At 39.7% G+C, this 23,236-nt stretch overlaps 1 pseudogene; it reads right to left on the reverse strand.

Moving 5' to 3' along the window:
* The window catches only part of LOC111523194, a 105,844-nt pseudogene extending 85,628 nt beyond the window's left edge, over positions 1-20,216 (reverse strand).
* Positions 20,217-23,236: the final 3,020 nt, after the last annotated feature.

Here is a 23,236-nt window from a genome sequence, read left to right on the forward strand (position 1 = left end):
GAGCTGAGCAACAGAAAATATGACAAAATGTAATATATTCTGTAAGCATTAAATTTTTAATTTTAGCCAATATTAAACAATACGTCTTGATTATGCCAATTATTTTAGTCTGTCTGGTAACATAGTAGGATGCGAAAGCTTTTTCTGGGCTTTTGGGGTTGGACCACCCCTGCCATTTCTGACATCTCTCTTTCCTAATAAAGGACCTTACTCCTTATCACTTCCCTTACATTGTCTCTTCTCTCAAATTCATTTTCCCATGTTCTGGGGGGACATTAATGCATGAAATGTGTATTCTAATGGTGACTTCCAATTGGTACCCTACATCCCTAGTGGCCACAGCGCAGCCTCTAGATAGAACTGTCATTTGCTAATAACTTCTGAGCCATGCCTCAGTTTGTGACTCCCTTTGGATACCATGTCCTTGATTTTCTGTCTGTTTTTTAAGATCAACTACTTCAACCAGACGAAGTCTCTCTGGTACTGGGCTCAAATTATTTTGAGAGGGACTCTGCTCTTACATAGCTTGGTTTTTCTCCATGCTGATTCTGTCTTGATAAGGGTCAATGTATCTTGTTTATGAGAGATAAGCATAAAAGTAGAGACCTGCCAATGTAGATTTTTCAAATTAAAATAAATTCATGCTATCTAGTTCTTAGATACTCTATGAAGTCCTCAGAGGCTGGAATCATGTCTTAATCATTAATCATCTCTGTATCCCCAATATTTAGTACAGTATCTGACAGCAGGTATGAAATTTATTTTTGTTAAATGAATGAATGAATGAGGCAATGCAGGTTGTTTTGAAAGCCGTTAGTAAATCTCAGCATTGCAGATTCATCATTCATTTAGCAAGCATTTTTTGAGAAGTTGCTTTTATGTGCAAGCACTATACTAGATGCCGTGGAAATCTGAAATAGCCTAATGCTACTAATAATCACAACTGCCACTAATAATTGCAACCACACAATAACCAACATTAGTTGCATACGTGTTAGATTACAAGAACTGTGCTAACTGCTTCATGAGCATTCATTTAACTCTCACAACAACTCTGAGTCAAGCACATTATTATATTCCCATTTACAGAGAGAGAACTGATTTTCGGAAAGGCTAAGTAAATGAAAACAACTTGGGAATATGTTTACCCAATAGTCTGGAATTTCTTAAGTGTCACAAGGAAATACAGTTGCAGTTCTCAAATATCATGTAAAGAGCCCTTGAATGCTAAATTGATACAACTGGGGAATTAGAATTTACTGGGTGACATTTATTTAACCTGCGTATTATCACTAAAGAACTCTACTTTACTCATTCATCCATCCATTCACCAAACATGAATGGCATGTCTGCACTGTGCCAAGAACTGTACTAAGCATTGGGGACAGGGTAGAGGGAACTGGGAGAGGTGAGACAAACATGTAAAGAGGTCATTGTAATTCATAAATAAATGCTATAATAATGATGGGAATGTATTTCCAAGGAATATTTCCAACATTTCACCATTAAGTATGACATTTATAGTAGGTGTTTATGACTATCTGCTATTAGGTTGAGAAAGATCCTTTTATTTCTAGTTTGCTGAAAGTTTTTTTTTTTTTTTTCTAAATCATAAATAACTGTTGCATTTATTTCCTGTGTTTTTTTTCTACCTCTCTTCAAATGATATTTTTCACTTATGGAGATTATTTGTCCTCTTTTATTTATTGTGATACTTGCATTGTCTGAAATATAACATTTCTTAACATTAAACCAACCAACCTTGCATTTTTGGGCTGAACCATAATATTATGGACCTATTCAGGTTTTTTACCTTTTTTTCTTTATTTTAAAAAATTCTTCATTCACTTTTGTTATGTATTTGTAGGAATGTATCTATTTTACCTAAGTTTTTGAATGTATTGGCATAGTTATCACACTATTAATTTATCATTTTTAACTTACATAACATCTGTAGTTATGGCCTCATAATTTTTAGTATTGTTTATTTATTTCTTCTCTCTTTTTCCTCTTCATTAACATTATTTAAAAACTTCTCAATTTTATTAGTCTTTTCAGTGACTACATTCTACATCCTGGCTTTGTTTAAACCTAATTATTTTCTAATTTTATAACATACATGTTTAACTTATTGAATTTTGAGCCTTTCTTTTTTTTTTTCTGTAGGCATGCAAGACATAAATTTTCTTCCAAGAAATACCTTAGCTACATCCCTCAAGTTTTGATGTTCATTTTTCATACATAATTTATTTAAGAATTATACAATAATATAATTTCCATTATGATTTCTTATTTTGTCATGAGTTATTTAAAATGTATTTAAAAATTTCCAATGAAATAGATTGTTATCTTGTTTTTGAAAAGTTATCTTTATTACATTGTAGGCTGAGGATGTGGTGTATAGAGAGTCTTTGTAATGTATTAGACTTGCTTTATAGCCTAATGCATGGCTAATTTTGGTAAATAGCCCTTGTGTGTTTGACAAGTAGTTTGATGCAGTGTTCTAAAAATAAGTCCTTTGGATCAGGCTTGTTATTTTGTGTTGTTCAAATCTATATCCTTGCTGTTTTTGGATTGTTTGATCCATCAATTACTGAGAGAAGTGTGTTCAAGTGTATGAACATATAACCTTCCCTTAACTGATATCTCAATTTTATATTTATACATTTTGAAGCCATAACACATACCTAAGAGTTTAAAATTGTTATATGTTCCTTGTGAATTGAAGCTTTTATTACTATGTAGTGACCATTCTTATTTCTAATAGTGCTTTTTAGCACTATTAGACCTTAAAGTCTATTTTACATGATATTAATATAGGTTCATCAGCTTCTTTTGGTTCATATTTGCTCAGAAGGAAATATTTCCAAAAGGTTAACAGTCATTAATGCTGGATAATGAGATAAAAAGTAGTTGCTATTTTCTTTCTGCTTTTCCGTATTTTCAAAAAGTTCTTTAATAAGTATGTACTATTTTCATAATAAGAAAAACTATATTTTAAAATTTTGATTTAAAAAATGATTAAGAGTGCAGAGAGATCCTTTTTTTTGATCAAGCTTAGTATGCGGGGTCTAGATTCTCATGTAACAGTTTATATGTCATACAAGTAGCTCTTACCACTGAAACTTTTAAAAAATTAATTTCTGTTTTAATAGTTTTTGGGGGGACAGGTGGTTTTTGGTTACATGGATAAGTTCTTTAGTGGTGATTTCTGAGATTTTGGTGCACCCATTACCCGAGCAGTGTTCACTGTGCCCAATGTGGAGTCTTTTATCCCTCAGCCCCTCCCACCCTTACTCCTGAGTCCCCAAAATCCATTATATCATTCTTATGCCGTTTAACCCTCATAGCTTAGCTCCCATGTATAAATCAGAGCATAATGCTATTAGGTTTCCATTCCTGAGTTACTTCACTTAGGATAATGGCCTCCAGTTCCATCTAGCTGCTGCAAAAGACATTATTTCATGCCTTTTTATGGCTGGGTAGTATTCTATGGTTTAGATATAACAGATTTTCTTTATCCACTTGTTGGCTGATAGGCACTTAGGTTGGTTCCAAATCTTTGATATTGTGAACTGGGCTGCTGTAAACATGCATGTGCATGTGTCTTTTTCGTATAATGACTTATTTTCCTCTGGATAGATACCCAGTAGTGGGATTGTTGGATAGAATGGTAGTTCTACTTTTAGTTCTTTAAGGAATTTTCATACTGACTTCCATGGTGCTTGTACTGTTTACATTCCAATCCCCAGTCATGTAAAGGTGTTCCCTTTCCACCACATCTGTGCCAACATCCATTGTTTTTCACTTTTTAATTATGGCCCATTCTTGCAGAAGTAAAGTGGCTTCTCATTGTGGTTTTGATTTGCCTTTCCTTAATAATTAGTGATTTTGAGTATTTTTTCGTATGTTGGCTGTTTGTATCTCTTCTTTTGAGAATTGTCTATTCGTGTCCTTTGCCCACTTTTTGATGAGATCATTTGTTGTTGTTGTTGTTGCTGATTTGTTTGAATTCCTTGTAGATTCTGCATAGGAGTCCTTTGTTGGACACATAGTTTTTGAGTATTTTCTCCTGGTCTGTGGGTTTTCTGTTTGCTGATTATTTCTTTTGCTGAAGCACTGAAACTTTTTGAGGTCTTTCTTTTTTTTTTTTTGAGAGGAGTCTCGCTCTGTCGCCCAGGCTGGAGTGCAGTGGTTCGATCTCGGCTCATTGCAAACTCCGCTTCCCAGGTTCATGCGATTCTCATGCCTCAGCCTCCCGAGTATCCGGGACTACAGACACCCGCCACCATGCCCAGCTAATTTTTTATATTTTTATTAGAGACAGAGTTTCACCATGTTAGCCCGGATGGTCTTGATCTCCTGACCTCATAATCCACCTGCCTCGGCCTCCCAAAGTGCTGGGATTACAGACGTGAGCCCCGGCGCCCGGCCGAGGTCTTTCTTAATAAGTAATATTCTATTCTACCAACTGCACTACGTATTATCAAGGATGATGAAATGTCTCACCTAACACTGGCAGAATTAGTGACTCACCTTCTATGTTTTCACTCCTTCTCTGGGTTTCTGATTTTTGAGCACTCGTCACTCTACCTCGTGGACATAAAGTTATTGGGGGCAGGAATCTCTGTCTTTCTGGGTGGGGTCCAGGTTGTAAGCCAGCAGGGTCCATCAGAGAGGAAGCAAGGTCTAGCCTCAGGGCATTGGCAGATGTGTGGGGTTTCAGAGCTGGGCTCCCAGGCTGGACTCAATACCTTTGGCACCTGGTGTCAGGGAACAAGGAGTGCTGGCCAATGTCGTCAGGTCAAGTCAGTGTTTACTAAATGGAAACATATTCATAAATACCAATTCTTTAATAACCCTGTAATGGATACATTGTTGTCCCTTATGACAGACTGTATGGATGGGCTTGCTCTGCTTTTTCCCACCCCTTCTGGCGTGCCTTCTTCATCTACAGAGCCTGTACAAGTAGCAATGACATTTTCCACATGCCCTTGCAGCTGTGAGGTTGGATGCAATTCCAATTTTACCACTTGTACTCTCACAAGACTTGGGTTAGTAATAGAGTTGAATATAGGGAGAGAGATTTGGCATGAGGCATCTATCTTGCTAGTAAGGAAGATGCCAGAGGTAAGTGGTTGTGTCAGAACACAGCAGAGGCCTATTTATCCAACCCTTCCAATGCTTTGGAAAGCAACTCAGTAATACATTTCTTCTTATTTTAATTAGTTAGCATGGATTTTGTTTTCTGTATTTCTGATCTGACAAATAGATCCATTGCACACAAGAGAAAACAGACTTGGAGATGGGAAGCAACTTGCCCAAGATCTCACTGCTATTGAGTGTCAGATCTGGACGGTGAACCTAGGCCCTCTAATGCCAAAATAGGGCTCCTTCGGTGGCAGGACAAGTGACAGTCTCAGAGATCAGGCGATAGGCACCCCCAGGGTCACTGAGATGCTATTAAGAAATTGGTCGGGCACGGTGGCTCATGCCTGTAATCCCAGCACTTTGGGAAGCCGAGGCGGGCAGATCACGAGGTCAGGAGATTGAGACCATCCTGGCTAACATGGTGAAACCCAGTCTCTACTAAAAATATGAAAAAAAAAAAAAAAAAGAAAAAAGAATTTGGCCTGGCATGGTGGCAGTCTCCTGTAGTCCCAGCTACTTGGGAGGCTGAGGCAGGAGAATGGCATGACCCTGGGGGGCGGAGCTTGCAGTGAGGGGAGATGGCACCACTGCACTCCAGCCTGGGCAACAGAGAGAGACTCCGTCTCAAAAAAAAAAAAAAAAAAAAGAAAGAAAAAAAAGAAATCACACATCAGCCTGGTGCGGTGGCTCATGCCCATAATCCCAGCACTTTGGGAAGCCGAGGTGAGCAGATCACTTGAGGCCAGGAGTTCGAGCCCAGCCTGGCCAACATAGCAAAACCCCACCTCTACTGAAAACACAAAAATTAACTGAGAGTGGTGGTGTGCACCTGTAGTCCCAACTACTCTGGATGCTGAGGCATGAGAATTGCTTGAACCACGGATGCAGAGGTTTCAGCCACCCGAGATTATGCCACTGTACTTCAGCCTGAGTGACAGAGCAAGACTGTCTAAAAAAAAGAAAGAAATCACACATGCAGGTCCAAGGTCTTGGTGCCACAGTGACGCTTTCGATGACAATATCTGATAAGGGCTGCTATCACTTGGCACAGGTCTGGGCTAGAAGATGGCTTCCCACCAATCCCATCCCTGTTACTGTCCCCGTTTTTGTGGTCCCTTTGGCCTTTATTCTAAATGTATTACTTGCTCTCTTGTATTTCTGGGTTAGTATTGACAGCCACAGAGATCTGTTTGCTCATTCAGTCATGTTCACATCGTACTGTTTGCTTCTTTACTGAGCTTACAATATTTTCTTGCTTCTGCAAAACTTTTTGAGGGTGAAGGAGGGAATGATGAACCAGTAGGTTCAGGCAGAGAAGCAAATATTGAATTATAATGATCAGATTATTCATCCCATCTCCTACTAAGCTATCTATAGTAGATATCCTGTCCATTTTAGCCCAAATTGTTGCCTCATTTATGGCTCTCCTCATAATTTGTAATCCTTTTATTTCTTTTCTTTTGGTTCATTTGTTCTACTTTACAGTTTTCATACTAGGAAATAAAGTTCATGAGATTAGGGTACAAGTCAATCTCGGTTAAGGCTGTTGTATCTGCAGCCCCTAGTTCAGTTCTGGCACAAAGTAGGCATTTGAAAACATTTACTGAATGAATGAATGATTGAATGAATAGCAGAGACCATGTGTGTCTTTTCATCTTTGTATTTTGGCATCCAATTCAGAGTCCAAAATGTAGAGATTGCTGATTCATTTTATTGAAAAGGAAGCTGTAATATGTATGACCTACATTCATGAATAAAAATTTCACTTTTTTCTCTTTAGTGTCTTCAAACCTGGAAGCTTTGGGTCATCATTCACTTGCGATTTATTCAGCAACTATCAGTACAGTGAGTTGATTCAAAGATAAATAAGAAACACACCTTTCACAGCTTTAACTTTAGTAGAGAATCCAGACCATCATATATCTCTAAGAGATTTTATAATGGATAAATAATGAATAAATAAATGCTAAATTTCTGAGGATTGATATTACCCATAGGAAAAAAATCTGCATTGTTAGGCAACAGGATAATTTCAGCTATGCTGCATTGATTGAATATACTGAGCGTTGTCTACACAAGACAATCTTTCCTGGATAGCTTTCTCTCTGGTTGTTTCTCCTTTGGCTGGTGATACAGAATAGATTCCATAATACCTTTCTCTCCGAGCTTTGTTGGTGGGTGAGCAATGCCTATGGACAGCACTCACAGAGCTGAGACACTGGCAGGACAGAGTAGAGAATAGGATAATGAGAAAGCAAGAGGAAGGGGAAAAAGGGAAATGGGAGAGGTCAGGTGATGTGAGCAAGGAAAAGAATGGAGGGAAAGGAAGAAATAAAATCAATAATGTTTATGATACCTGCCAGTTATTGAATGCCTATCATAGAGGTTCCATGTTGTGTTCAACACATGTGTTATCTCTAATCTTTACAACCCAGCCAGCAAGGTCAGGAATACTTATTGTTTTCATTGTGTAGATGAGCAGACAGGTTCAGTGAGGTTAATAAATAACTTGACCAGCCATACACTGTTAAGTGGGAGAGCCAGGTTTTGCTCTCAGGAATGTCTGACTCCAATCCATAGTATAATCCCTTGGTGAGGAATGACAGGGACCTTCCATAGGACATTTCGATTATAGATTGTCAAACACCTACTCTAGGTGGAATATCTAGATATCAACACTTTAAAGTATATCTGTTTATCTGCTAATTCATACACACACACACACACAAATGCACACACACAATCAACCTGAAAAAAGAAAAGAAAAATTGATTAATTGGATTAATTTCTGTGTACAACTCGACCAAAATTTTCTGGAATAAACACTTAGCAGAAAAGAGGACTAATAGATGACAAATGGCCAACATTCTCAGACGCCATAATTCCAGAAGTAAAGTAAAACCCTCTAACTCCACCCTGACCGCCACATATAGTGAGTAAACAAAGTCACATAGACCAAAAAAGCAACAGGAAAATAACAACAAAAAAAGTTGAGGGGCCATGAAAATGCTGTCTGAATGTCCATTCCCTAAAGAGTTGAGGTCAGGCATATGGTTCTATTCACCAAGCCCTAAACAAAGGACTTGGGCTATTTTATGCACTGATCATTATTGTTGCTTAAATTAAAGCATGATCAAAAAAGTGTAATGCAATATTAATTTTAGTTACTGTAGCTAATTGAAAACATAGCAAGAGCTGTGACTATAGAAAATGGAGTGAAAACACTCAGATGCACGTCCAAGTCTATCTTACCCCTTTTAAGCTGGGCAATAGCACATTTTCAAAACATGGCCATTATCCCCAGAGTCTATACTTAAGTGCATCATGAGAAATACTTGGCCTGGGAAAAAGGAAAAGCAGTTAACACCCAGCTATCAGCAGACTTTGAAACTTCAAATTTAATTTGAAAACTATCAATAGTCAATTTGTTCACATGAAACACATTACAAATATATATACGTAATTCCTGTCAAGCCAAGGACTGAGTATTTTTTATCTTGCTGTTCCCAGTATGAAGCTCAGATCCTGGCATCTACATGATGCTCGTCAATAACTGTTGGGTGAATGACTGAATAATTGTTGGAGACCTTTGTTTAATAAATGAGAACACTGTTTTTCTTAAACAATTGACCCTCTTCTCCAGTGAAAGTGCAGATCAGCAAGATCTGAGGGAGAAAAGACAGCTCTACTTTGACTTGTTACATAAGTCTGAGTGGTGGGGAATGCAAGCAGGAATTTTTATCTATTTCATTCCAGTGCCTGGAACAGTACCTGGCACAGGTTAGTGCACGATACACATTTGTTGAATTAATAAATAAATGCTTAGCATGGAGTTGGAAAGAGAGAATGAGTTAAGCAAAGGAAGCAAAGTGGAGAACACAAAACTTTATAGTGTGGTTTTATTTCTCTGCTGAGAACTCTGCAGAGTTATCAATTCCCAAACATTCTAGGCATACTCTTATTTGATATAAGTACAAGAATTCCTTCTTCCCTTCCTCAAATCAGTATAATCTGCCTTGTGGGGATTAACCAGGTTTCTGTTTATTAACATGAGGGACTAGGGTGATGCTTTTAAAGTCGTCAGTTCCAGCAACTTAGCGGAAGATGCTCTAGAACAATTTAGGATGCATGGGGGAACATATTAGGGCCATGTCAGGCATTTTCATATCATAGGAGAACAGTATGTCCTTAAAAAGAGTGCATCTTAAGTTTCTGGGCTTTGTACTCTCAACTTCCACTACCTATTTACACCTATTGATTTTTCCTAGAAGAGGCTTATTCTACTCATTTTTCTTCAAACAAAAACACTTTCCTGACTATCAAAGGCCAGTGACACAGAGCATGTACGTGAGAGGCCATGTTTAAGTAGCACTGAGACAAATGTTCTTATGAAGAAGGTTCCTAGGATATGTCTTGAGTCTACACTTGACAATTAAATGGAGAGAAACTGACAAAAACAAGCTGGATGCATTTTAGCAGGATTAACTTGTATGGAGTTGAAAAAATGTCATCAACATTCAATAGTTACCCTATATGGCATCTGACTTTTCTTCATAAAGCAACTGTGTGTGGTATTCTGTGTATGTGGGTGGCATTTTTTGGCCTTTTCAGACAAGTATGTATATGCTTTTTTTTAATCTTCTCCTTTTGTTATACACTTAACCATCAATATAAAGGGGTGGGGGAAAAGACTGTTGAAACAAAATGTATCATTTGTTGTCATTTAGGCAAGTACCACATTTTCTGAATACATTTTGAATTCAGTTCAAGTAATGGAAAGTTGGTAAATTTTGCACAGAACCATAAATCTGAAAAACTGTCACAGAGCTTATTCTTCCTCTATTGTTTCATGATCATACATGGGAGCCACAGTTGTATACTTTTGAACACCTCTCCTTTAAATAGAATTCCCACAACTGTGGTGCAAAGATGCAGGCAGCAATTTTCACATAGTAAGAAAGTATTCAGCGGGCCTTTGCATTTTGTTCTATCCCCCAAAAATATTTGAATGTGACTCTTTGACATCACTGGGTGAAGCTCTCGAGTGTTAGTGCACACAATGGGGCTCTCTTGAGTAACCAGGAGGAGGGGAAAGGTCAAGAGGGCGGGCAATAAAGCCAAGAGGGAATACTGTTTATGAATGTAAAACGTACAGTACAACTTTAGAAAGGAAAAAAGTTGACGATACAAGTTAAAGCTGGCCCCAGGCAGCAATAACTTACTGAAGTGGCATTTATTTGGCTGATAACCCAAGGTCTTGCTGAACTTGCTAGTACGACAGAGGTAATCTTTATGGAAGAATGAATTACAATGGCAGCTTGCAGTAACATTATTTGATCTTTCCATTATTTAGAATGACCTTGTAAGCTCCCTCAAGGCTGCAAGTTTCAACTTTCTGCTGTGACTTTGAAACTGAAACAGGAATTCTCCTACCTATCCTAAAAGATTTTTTTTCAGTAGGTTTGCAGTATGCCTCACCTGCAGTAGAGCGGGTGATAAAGATCTAACATGTGATTTGGTCACAGTGTAACTGAGCTGGAAGTAGGTTGAGTAAATAATTTATACTCTGAGAAGTAAAGTGACTTGCTGAAGGTCATATGGCCAGATGATCTGCTTCAGGTGCCATGTTGGTAGCTATTATTTGAGAGCTAATTAAGCAGGCTGAGATCCAGAAGGCCCAACGTGGAAGAGGATTATAAGATTACAATGCTTTTATGAGAAGCATAGGTGCCATGAGAACAAGAAAGAAGAATATTGACTTCTTTGAAAAGACTAGTTTTTCTTTCATTTTTTTTCCCTTCCCTAATGGGAATGATATTAATGAGCATTAAATAATTTTGTAGCTAAAGGTTAGAAATTTATTTAAAGTGCACTAAGAATCTTCAATATATAGACAAATGTTTGTTTAGAATGGAGAAGTTTTGGCCGGACGCGGTGGCTCACGCCTGTAATCCCAGCACTTTGGGAGGCTGAGGCTGGTGAATCACGAGGTCAGGAGTTCAAGACCAGCCTGGCCAAGATAATAAAACCCTGTCTCTACTAAAAATACAAAACAAAGTAGCCGGGTGTGATGGCAGACACCTGTGATCCCAGCTACTTGGGAGGCCGAGGCAGAGAATTGCTTGAACCTAGGAGGGGAGGTTGCAGTGAGCCGAGCACCACTGCACTCCAGCCTGGGCGACAGAGCAAGATTCCATCTAAAAAAAAAAAAAAAAAAAGAATGGAGAAGGTTTTTGTGGGAGTTGGGGGAGGGATTAAGCTTCATCATTTTGAGTTTAAGACACTTGGAACATTTTCTCTTCCAAGGCACATGCACATTCCCTCATTCCCTTACACACCCTCTGAATCCCAAACAGCATTCAGTCTGGGTGGGGTAAACATGTGATAACACACCGGGAGAAACAGCTGAATCATCCAGCAGTTGCAGTTCAGGTATTTGGCGCTGGCTGGAGGCATAATGATGAGGCAGGGATTCTTGGTTTCATGTCTAGCTCCTCCCCTTCCAGTGTTTTCTTTCAACTCCATAGTTCCAGTTTGGGAGCATTTGGAGTGAGCTAGAGAGAAGTGTGAGATAAAACTGGAAATATTGGGACAGGCAGACAGAAAGAACTTGAGAGTCTCTGTCTCTCAGTCTGCCATTTTTTTCCTCAACACACCAACACAGCGAAGTGCACAAGTATGTTTACTGCAGCACTATTCACAAGAGCAAAGACTTGGAACTAACCCAAATGCCCATCAATGATAGACTGGATAAAGAAAATGTGGCACATCTACACCATGGAATACTATGCAGCCATAAAAAAGAATGAGTTCATGTTCTTTGCAGGGACCTGGATGAAGCTGGAAATCATCCTTCTCAGAAAACTAACACAGGAACAGAAAACCAAACACCACATGTTCTCACAGGTAGGGGTTGAACAATGAGAACACATGGACACAGTGAGGGGAACATCACACGGTGGGGCCTGTCGGGGGGTAGGGGTCAAGGGCAAGGAGAGCATTAGGACAAATACCTAATGCATGTGGGGCTTAAAACCTAGATGATGGGTTGATGGGTGCGGCAAACCACTATGGCACATATATACTTATGTAACAAACCTGCACATTCTGCACATGTATCCCAAAACTTAAAGTAAAATAAAAAAAAAGAAAGAACCTACCTCCATCCTGTATTCCTCTTTAACTGTCACCTTCTCTTTTCTCTTTCATACCTTAGTTTCCTGAGATTTATCTGAAGTCTCTTTCTTACCCTCACATTTGGCTTCTAAACTGTTCAATCTACTGTGGCCTGATGTGAGCTTCTACCTTGCCTCTGTAACATATTTCACTGAATTCATTAATGTCACAACTGCAAGTCTAGTGGGCATGTTAAAGTTCTTATCTCAGGCAACACATCTAAGGTCTGATCTTGTTGATCTTCCTCCTCCTCCTCCTTCTTCTTCTCCTTCTCCTTCTCCTTCTCCTTCTTCTTCTTCTTCTTCTTTAGATGGAGTTTTGCTCTTATTGCCCAGGCTGCAGTGCGATGGCACTATCTCTGCTCACCACAATCTCCACCTCCTGGGTTCAAGTGATTCTCCTGCCTCAGACTCCTGAGTAGCTGGGATAACAGGCATGCACCACCATGCTCAGCTAATTTTTGAATTTTTAGTAGAGACGGGGTTTCTCCATGTTGGTCAGGCTGGTCTCAAACTCCTGACTCCAGGGGATCCACCTGCCTCGGCTTTCCAAAGTGCTGGGATTACAGGCGTGAACCACTGCACCCAGCCGATCTCCCCCTTATTCTTAAAACTCCTTTCCACAATTTCCTTCTTACCTTGCTGTCCTCCTACTTCATGAGAGTCTTTTCCCTTTCATGTTGGTGTTCTCTGGTGATCTCTAGGTAGCTCTTCTGATTTTATTTTTCATACCCAATGTCTTCGACTCATGCAGTTTCAAAGGCTTTTTTTTTTCTGAGCTCTGGACCCATATTCCAGTTGCTTTGTGGAAGCCTTTCGCGTCTGCTCTGTGGATATCACATCAGCCTATCACTGATGTGCTGAATTTATTGTCTCTTCTCCAAAATCAGTCCTTCCTCTTGTGTTTCTGATTCTGCTTACCACTTCCACCACACACTTGATCTCTTATGTCAGAAATTTGGAAATCATCGATAACTCTTTCACCCTTACCACACACATCATTGTCACCAAATTCTCCTGATTTTGCTTCTTAAATGACTCTCAAGCCTCTCTTTTCTTTTGCCCACCCATTTTTTCCTGCTGTGGTTTAGCTACTCATCATTTTAAATCTTAACTGATTTTTTGTACTTCCAGTTTCTTTCTCCTCAAGACTCATTTTATATATTACTCTAACAATTATCTTTAAGAGATGGTAATCTTAGGTTGCTTTCCTACATATAATTCTTCAATAGTTTCCCATTATTTATAGAATAACAATGGAAAATAGTGTGTTTATTGTGTGCCAGGTACTGTTCTAATTGCTTTACATAAATTAATTCATATGTTAATTCTCATAATAATCCTATGAGATAGGTAACTGTTGTTATGTTTTTATCTCCACTTAACAGATGAGGAAACAGGGGCATAGAAAGGGTAATGAATTTGCCCCATTGGGGTAGGCAGTAAGCCCAGACAGTCTTAGTCCAGGGCATATGCTTCTAATTGCCACTCTATGCTGCCTTTTTGTTGCTAGCACAGAATTCAAGGTCCTTGCTGATCTGGTCTCCACTGACCAATCTGCTTCACTTCTTGCTCTACTGACAAAACCCCCCCATTCCCCTGCCAAACGGGACCAATTGTCATAATCATCAAACATAGCTCACAATCCTCTGTTTACTTTTACATATGCTAGTCTCTCTTCCTAGAAAATAGTTGCCCATTTCTCCCACCTGCGTTCATGTATTTTGCTTGGTTGGTCAAGAGTCAGTTGAAGTATCACTTCCTACAGGCTCACTCAGGGTTTTCTCTTCTGCTCATCTTCAAATCTGGGGCACATATCTATAATAGAACTCTCTAATGTGGTATGCTTCATCTTCATAAGTGCAACAGTCCACACAGTGTCTTCTTTGTACAATTGTACCCAAAATGTTTATTGAATAAGTGGATGGATATTAAAAGCTATGGTAATAAGTTTATACTTAATTTGGGTTATGAAATATTCCATTTGTTAAACACTTATCAAGAGGGTAATAGGATCAGAACTGCTGCTCATGTATTAACCTAGTGGTAGCATGAAGTGTTGATGGGACATGAAATGTCTCAGGCAGTGCCAACGCATTGCATAGTAAGGGCTTGATCTATGCTGGTATCAGTGGGAAGACAAAGGCAGGATGGATGTGAGGGGTGCTGTGACAGTTGAATCCATCAGACTTCACTTACATATTAATTCATAGAACAAATAGTTATTGAGATCTATAGGACACTGATGTCCACAAAGTTACTGTAGTGAGCAAAACACACAGGTTCCTAGTGTCAGGGAGCTGCTATTCCAGAGAAGAGAGATGAACAATAAACAAGTTTAAAAATAAACAAGAGTTTAATATCAGTCATGAGAGTTGTGATGGGGAAAGTATAAACAGTGTGATGTGGCAGAGTTTCTGGGACCATCTCTCTGATGTGGTGGTATTTTGGCCACATGACAAGACACTACCTGGAGGAGAGAAGTGCCACATGAAACCCCAAGGAAAGAACAAGTTTAGTGTGTCTGAGAAGCAGAAACAAGGCCAGAATGGCCAAATCATGGCAAACCAGGTGATGGTAAATGGGTATGAGGTCCAAGATCACATAGAGAGGTTTAGGCCACGGAAAGAAGTTTGAATTTTGTTTTAAGTGTGATGGTAATTTACTGACCATGGAGAGAGAAAGAACACTCATGGCTCTGGAACATTAGTAACAGTATTTATCAAAATGAGGAAGTTGAGAAGAAGTGCTAGTCTGATGGGGAAAAATAATTTCAGTTCGAGGAATTACTTGATGGCTCTGAAAGTGAGAAATGTGAGTTTAGGGACTGAGAAATTAGTCCCTCAAACTAAAATTCTCTTTCCTCATCAAACTAGTACTTCTTCTCCACTTCTTCATTTTGATAAATATTGTCATTTATATGTAGTCAGATTTCTAAGGAGGACAGTGAGGGGCTGCAAAAGAGAGAGAACTAAGGACAAAAGCCAAAGATAAAGCCTCAGAGAAGTGGAAATAATGGTAGAGGAAGAGTCCTCAAAGGAAATCTGTAAGGATAAGGAAGAGCTGGCCATGTTCTCAGACACAAGAATGGGGCCACCAGCAGAAGAGAGAAAATGCTGTTAGAAATGCACAGTAGGGTGACTATGGTTAACAATATTACATTTTAAATTTCAAAATAACGAGAAGAGAGAATTTTGAATCTCCTCACCACAAAGAAATGATAAATGTTTGAGGAGATGACTACGTAAAATACTCTGATTTGATTTTTTTTATACAATGCATACGTGTGTTGAAACACCACACCATACCCCATAAATATGTACAGTTATTATGTGCCAATTAAAAAAAAAGTTATAATGGACTAGGGATCAAGGTTAGCTGGGACCAGGCAGCAGCATGTAGGCCTTAAGGAAGCATGAACTGTCAAACTGAGGCTGCCTAATCAGAGCAGGGAATGTATGTAGGCAGGGAGAACTTCAGCCAGTTATATTCCTAGACCCAGCCAGGCAGCCCAAAGCCCAGGTCTAGTTTGGTCATGCACCAGCACCAGGAGCTCATGCTGCCTGGCTTCCTCAGTGAAATTGGCCTGTAGGTCATCTCCCAGGAGTGAGGTTAAGTTGAAGGAAGTTAAGGGGTGGTCCCTGGAGGTTGACAAATGTTTAAAACAGCCACTGCGGCCTCCCGCAATAATTAGTCAACAAGAGATGTGTAAAATCATTTTTGAGGATCAGTGAGAGCTCAGCTGAGGTTGGAAAGCTTTGCTTTATGGTGGCCCAGTTTCCATGGTTTCCTTTCTTATGCGGTTTGGAAGTGGGAGCAGAGAAAACCAATTATTAGCTACAGCAAGTCTAGCTTGATGTTAGAGGCTACTATATGTTCTTTTCCCCTGGTGCCACAATATTATTTTAAATTTTGTAGAAAAACTGACAGATTATAGGTAAAATTAAAAAATATTATTTATTTATTTTTTGAGACAGAGTCTTGCTCTGTTTCCCAGGCTGGAGTGCAGTGGTGTGATCTCAGCTCACTGCAACCTCCGCCTCCCGGGTTCAAGCGATTCTCTTTCCTCAGCTTCCTGAGTAGCCAGGATTACAGGTACCCACCACCATGCCCAGCTAATTTTTGTATTTTTAGTAGAGACGGGGTTTCGCCATGTTGGCCAGGCTGGTCTCGAACTCCTGATCTTGTGATTCGCCCACCTCGTCCTCCCAAGGTGCTGGGATTATAGGCGTGAGCCACTGCACCTGGCCTAAAATTTGTTATTTTTTATATTGAAAAATTATATATGATTTCAGCCTAATTTTGAAAATCTGCAATAAGTGAAACCAAGGTTCTACATTAACAAGCCTACATCAATTTATATTCAATTCTAATTTTAAAATAAATGTGAAAATGTTGGATCACTTGTTATAATGACTTGGGCTCTTATCCTAGCAAGTATGTGCATTGGAGACCAAGAATGTACAAATAAGTAGTAATGGTATAACACAAATTTCAAAATTTTTGAGTGACATGTTAACAATGTGAAGTTTTCCACTGACTGATATTTTAATGTCACACCCCCAACAAACCTATAATTAAAGTTATCTTGGCATTTTCATCTCAAATCTTTGCTTTTGGGGGGTGGGTGGTGTATAATTCCACTTTTTAAATGAGCTTCCAGATACAATTTGACATAAAATGCAAAATCTTATTCTGGCAAAAATTTCCCCTCCACCTTTCTATCATGAAATATAGGAATATGTGGCTTGTCAGTTTAAAAAGTTATAAAGGTATTTTAAAAGGGAATTGAACCTTTTGTGCTTGTTTGTTTGGATTTGTTGACCAGAGTGTGTATGTGAGAACTAAAGTCCAGCTATTGTACAATTCACACAAACATAGAGGTCATTAGAATGTCCAACAGGCAGTTTTGGAAGAAGGGAGTAGCCCCACTTACTATGCTCCTCTCCTTTTAAGAACATTAATTAATTTATGTTTTTCTTTGAGAGAAATAATACTTGCCATGTCATCATTCCCAGGAAAAATATTTGGGTCTATAGCTACACATTTTAAACAGCATATGAATAAGTGGAGCAACAGTACAAAAATAGAAAACAAGCAAGCATAGAGTCAAGGCAGTGGATGGAGAATCAGTGATCTCTCTTCTTGTACACTGTCTCCTCTAATCTTTTAAGCACAGAAATTTCATGTGGAATTCTGCCTTCCTTTCCTATGCATTCCTTATATATATATATATCTTGTATGTATACATGTAACAGCAGGGCATGAATCTCCTGAAGAGTCATCTTCTACTTCCAGTTCCTTGGGTATGGACCCTGACGTAGGAGGGAAAAAGCTTTAGATACTTTTGGAGCCAGGAGTTAGATTTCCCCCATGGAATTCAGAAAGTAAAAGGAAAGTGCTTGGGAAAAAATCTTATGCTGAGGTAGGGGGTCATAGAAGGGCCATTGAATTCTTACAGGAAGGTCATGGGGGCAGTGGGAGGAGTCATGGACCAAGGATCGTTTGAAGAATGCCATCCTTTAAGGAGGTTTTAAGCACATCACTGGTAGGGAAACATCAATATGGTCTTTCTTGCCCAGACAATTGTAGGAAATGTCTCCCAAAACACTTCACAGCCCAGGCTGGGGGTGGGAGTGGGGTGAGAACTAAAACAACCATCATTTATTCACATCAGATTACGTACTGACTCACACATACACATTCTTCCCAAAACTCTTGGTCGTCTTATGTGGGCAAGGGCTTTATTTTCCTCAAGAGGAACATTTTTCTTATAAGTCTCTTTCCCTCCTTCTCCCCTAAACTTATGCACAATCTAAATTCCTTCGAAATAACTGAGTCAGTCTCAAATTTGTCCAGACGTTTTACAGCTCACTCCTCAAATTCTCTGGTGTCACCATAACATACAACTAAGTATGACAAGGAGTGATGTCAGGTGCTACCTTTGAGTTAAATGTAGTATTACTTAGTGCTTCTTGATAAACCTTTATGGCAAATTAGAGGTTTCCCATTTCCCCAGTCGGCTGGCTATAAGATGTTGGGAGGGTGATTTTTTCTTTAACACAAGGCTCTTAAGAATTTGTAGCAATGTATTTTTAATACTGTCAATAAACAGCTTCCTCAAGACTCAGAGGGGCAATAATGGAAGCTGTTAACAAAGTGTGAAAAGCAACAGGCTAGCAAAGGTTAATCACATGGCTGCCCACTAATGACCTCTACAGCCCTCAGTTTAAACCCAACAGCACTTGTAAAGACCAATCACGTGAATAATTTCCTGTCTGAGGTAGCCTTTATGGTTAAGAATAAAAGCGGAGCTGATTGTGAATGGAAACCCCCCGGCAGGGGAGGTGGTTACTATTTTTAAGCTGATCTAAACACCTGGGTTTCCCACTGGACCCTATTAAACTTCCCCCATTATGTCTAAATATTTCAATTATTTCTGCAGCAGTTGTGAATTAGTGCATTACTAAGGTAGGCAAGAACTAAGAAAGGGGGCACTTGGCAAATGGCAAAGCCCCCCTTCCCCAAGGTGATGACAGTCAGGTAGGGAGAATCCCAGCCTTTGGGAAAGGATTTGGAGGGGTCATCCCTCCTCTGTAGCTCTCTGACCCCACCCCGCCTCAAGGAAGACCACACGTAAAGCCATTCAGACCAAGAAAATTTTTACTATTTTAAAGGCCTCCAGATGAGGAGATTCTTTAGCTTGCCCTGGTAACCCATTTCATTGTTTAACAGCCCTCGCTATCAGCCAGCAGTTTTCCCATTGGAAGAACTTAAGTAATTTCTGCTGTGGTTCAGACCCATCTTCCCTGCCTTGTCTTTGGGTGGCTGTATTTTGCTGATCTTTCCACATTTTATTATCGACTTGGTTAAACATTACTCCTCTTCCAATAAAATTGCTGAAGTCTTTGAAGATTTTATTTTCTACCTCCAACTTACAGATCTGAACATATTTAGGTGAAAAGCCTTGACTAAGTCTCTCATCTTGTAACAATGAAATTTTTAGGTTCATAGCAAGGACAGGGTTTAAAAGCAGTAATAGGGCTTCAAGATTCTAATTTGGTACCTAGAATTTGGGTGGTCCTTTGGACAGTGGGTCAATGCATACTCAATGTTTCCTCTCTTCTCATTTGCATTATCTCATATCTTATTACATATTTTGGTATAAATTTCTCTTTTCTGAATTATGTTATAAGACCCCATAAAGGGCAATGTGTAGCAGAGGAATAAAAACAGGATATGGATACAGAGTCAGATGTCTAAATTAAGATTTTTGTCTCTATTTACTTTCTAAGAGAACTTACTGTGGTTGGTAACTTAGCATAGAAGTTACCAACCATATTAAGATGTATTTTCCTAAAAGCAATACCTGTTTCTTAGAGTTGCTGTGAAGAATATAGTAATTTATATATACTGTCCAGAATGTAGTGGACATTCAGTATGTGTCAGCTCTTGTTTCTTTCTTCTTTATTAGCAACCCTGAATCCAGCGTGGTGGCTTATACTTGATTAAAGATTCACAGGAGGCATTCAAATTTAGCATATTGGAGATTATTTGGTTCCAAGCAGCAAATCCACCACTTGAACTAACTTAGGCAAGAGGGGGATTTACTGTTTCCCCTTTCCAATCAGCAGCTTGTCTCAGAGATGCCTTCAAACAGGAGCTCTCTGGGGGACCATCACCAGGACACTCTTCATCTTTCTTCTCCACTCTTCTCCTAGATTCCTGACAGTATTTTCTCAGCTCCACTTCTACTTGGCTTGAAAGGTGATCTTCTACTGCTCTCAGGCCCACATCTCTCAGCTTTACCCCTAGAGAGGGGGCTAATCCCCTCTGAGCTCCAGTTAGAAAACTCTGGGGGTAGGATTTGGTTTGGTCCAAATGGGTCATGAACCCATTCCCAAGCCTATCAGTTGAGGTTGGGAATTGGGAGGAAGAACTGTGATTGCCACTTTCTATTGAAGTCATATGGTTGAAGTAGCGGTAGGGTCAGTTTCCTGGAAGAAGAGAAGAAGTCATACTACTGTACACCAAGCCCATCCTCCTGTTAGCACATAGTGCTTAGTAAACCTTACTGGAAAATAACAACAGCAAACCAGAATCATGAGTAGACTCAAGGGACAACAAGATCGAATACTGACTGACTGACATTGATTTCCATTATTTGGCTTTCTCCCCCAGTCCCCAGGGCCCAGGCTTTAATTAAGTTACCTCTCCTTGGTCTACCTTCTCCAGGCTGCACCTGGTTCCAAGCTCACACAACCTGAGGCCTGTGATTAAAATCTACCTCTCTATCTCCTTCCCTAAAGGCCAAGCTATCTTTTGTGGGACCAAAAAGTTGACCTGATGAATTATTCTGTGTCAATAGTAATAATATTTATGAGTATAAGGCACATTCCCATGGATGATGTTAATATGCTAATGGGAAAAGGCATGTGAAAAGAAAACAGGCATTTGTGCAAGCGTTTTCTGAAAATGCTGCATCTAGCGCACCCCTGCCCACCTCAGATACACACAAACACATATAAACTTACGATGGCATGAACATCAGGCTAGGTAGAAAGAGAGGGAAAGACTAATGGGAATAGATTATCAAGAGGCCAGGGTCTTGTGGTTATACCTGGAAATCACGCTGTGTGGGAAGATAGCCACTTCATCTAGTACTATCCTCTGCTTTAGCCTTCGTGATCCTGACACTGTTTGTTCTCTTTGAAGTTCAGGATTTTGTGACATTTTATCAGGGATACAAAATCTGGCAAAATATGGAGTTAACTGAATTTTAAATATTTATTTCTAGCATGGTTTTGCTTCATTTTTATTGGTTTTATAGGACCGGTAAAATAATTGAGTTATGAATATTTGCTTGAACTGCATAGCAGTCTGACTTGACATTACAAAGAAGAGTGGGAGAGAATGCCGGAGTGAAAGCTCTACGAATCCCTGAGAATGTTGCTTTTTCTCCTGTGTCACAGCACCTCGTATTCATGTCTCCATCACTTGTCTGAAGGCTGACTTACAACAGAATAGCATATATTCACATATCCCATTCCAAAGCATTCATTATGTGCCTACTGTGAGGTGAGCACTGTCTTAGGCATGAACGATTCTGAGATGAGTTCTGAGATGAGTAGTACAGAGTTCCAGCATCAAGTTTCTTACAGTCTAGTAGAGGACACATGTAAGTAAAGAAATTACAAAATAGTGCCTACTAAGCACAATAGAATATTCAAACAAAAGTGGTATGGGAGAGAGACTAGTAAACTGCGCAGGGGTTGGGGAGTGAGAAAAATCTTCCAACGAGGAAGTGACATATGAATTTTATATCTGATGGGATTTCCAAGCACACTTGATGAGTCTCATTCTCCCACACTGCAGCAAAGGGTGATCTGATCCATACAGCTGTAGCTCTTCACTAATGATATGAGTCAGCATCCATTGAGAAATCTCTATTCCAGACACTGTCAGGGTGCCACATTTATGATCTCATTAAATCCTTACAACTCTTTGAGGGTGAGTGCTCTCCATTTTATAGATGAAGAACATGAAGCTTAGAGAGTGAAACTTGCGCGAGGTCAAACCATTGACAGGAGGTAGTGCCAGGATTCTAACTCAGATGGGTTCGACCCTGGGGCCCAGGCTCTTGCCCAAATAGTGTACATAATCAAGAGAGGCCTCGGGTACAGCACTTGGCACTTTAGACTTTTCACAGTGCTTTCACCTGTTTTGACTCTTTTGAACCTCTCTTAAGCATCCCGGGGATGACACTGGCAGGGCATTATCATTCCATTTGAAGACAAGGAAAATGAAGCTTTAGATCAGGGAGGTCACACAGTCACACAGTTAGTAAGAGGTAGAGCTGGGCTAGGACTCAGGCTGTTTGACTTCTAGCGTAGTGCTGCTCCCTTCACTGCAGAATGAATGGAGAGTCGGCCACATGCACAGAAGTGATTGCTATGCTCCCCACCTGCTGCCCTGCCTTCTACCACCTCATGATCCCAACAAGTTTTTGTAATTGATTTTAAAAATCCATAGAAGGAGCAGGGTGCGGTGGCTCACACCTGTAATCCCAGCACTTTGGGAGGCCGAGATGTGCGGATCACCTGAGGTCAGGAGTTCGAGGCCAGCCTGACCAACATGGTGAAACTCCATATCTACTAAAAATACGTGATTAGCCAGGCATGGTGACTCGTGCCTCTAATCCCAGCTACTTGGAAGGCTGAGGCAGGAGAATTGCTTGACCCCGAGAGGCGGAGGTTGCAGCGAGCCGGGATTGAGCCATTGCACTCCAGCCCGGGCAACAAGAGTGAAACTCCACCTCAAAAAAAAAAAAAAAAATTCCGTAGAAGATTACACAGACATGCAGGGATGAGGGAGCGGGAAAGATGTCTTCTTTCCTGCACCTAGTAGGGATGGGAAAGACCTACCTTATATTCTTTCTCAAAAATTATTCTAAAGAAGGAAGAATGTAGGCTGTTATGTCATGAGTCTAACATGTCACTGAAGAAAATTAGATGGGTCTTTATATTTTTATTTTAAAGGAGCAATAAGAGGTGCCACCTCTGTAGATGACACATCATGAGAACTGCTAACAGCGTATCACTGAATGTCAATAAATCACAGGTTATTATCAATAGATTTGGGTGGTTAAAACACGGGCTGTAAATCATACTACGATGTAGGCTGAAAGATTAGCAATACCCATTAGTCAATGAGGTGAGCCTTGGTCCCACCTGCAGTGCAGTATCTTTAAGGGTTTCCATAGACAAAACTACTTTCTCCTTGTCAAGCGAGACTCCTCCAGGGTTCAAGGTCTCCCTTTTTGTATTTCACCGAAGAATTCCAAATAAACCTTCATTAGGAACAAACACAAACTTTCTTCATGTGATTTAAACTGTTCACAGACTTTGAAT

Source organism: Piliocolobus tephrosceles, chromosome 2, assembly GCF_002776525.5.
Source record: "Piliocolobus tephrosceles isolate RC106 chromosome 2, ASM277652v3, whole genome shotgun sequence".
NCBI lineage: Eukaryota > Metazoa > Chordata > Mammalia > Primates > Cercopithecidae > Piliocolobus > Piliocolobus tephrosceles.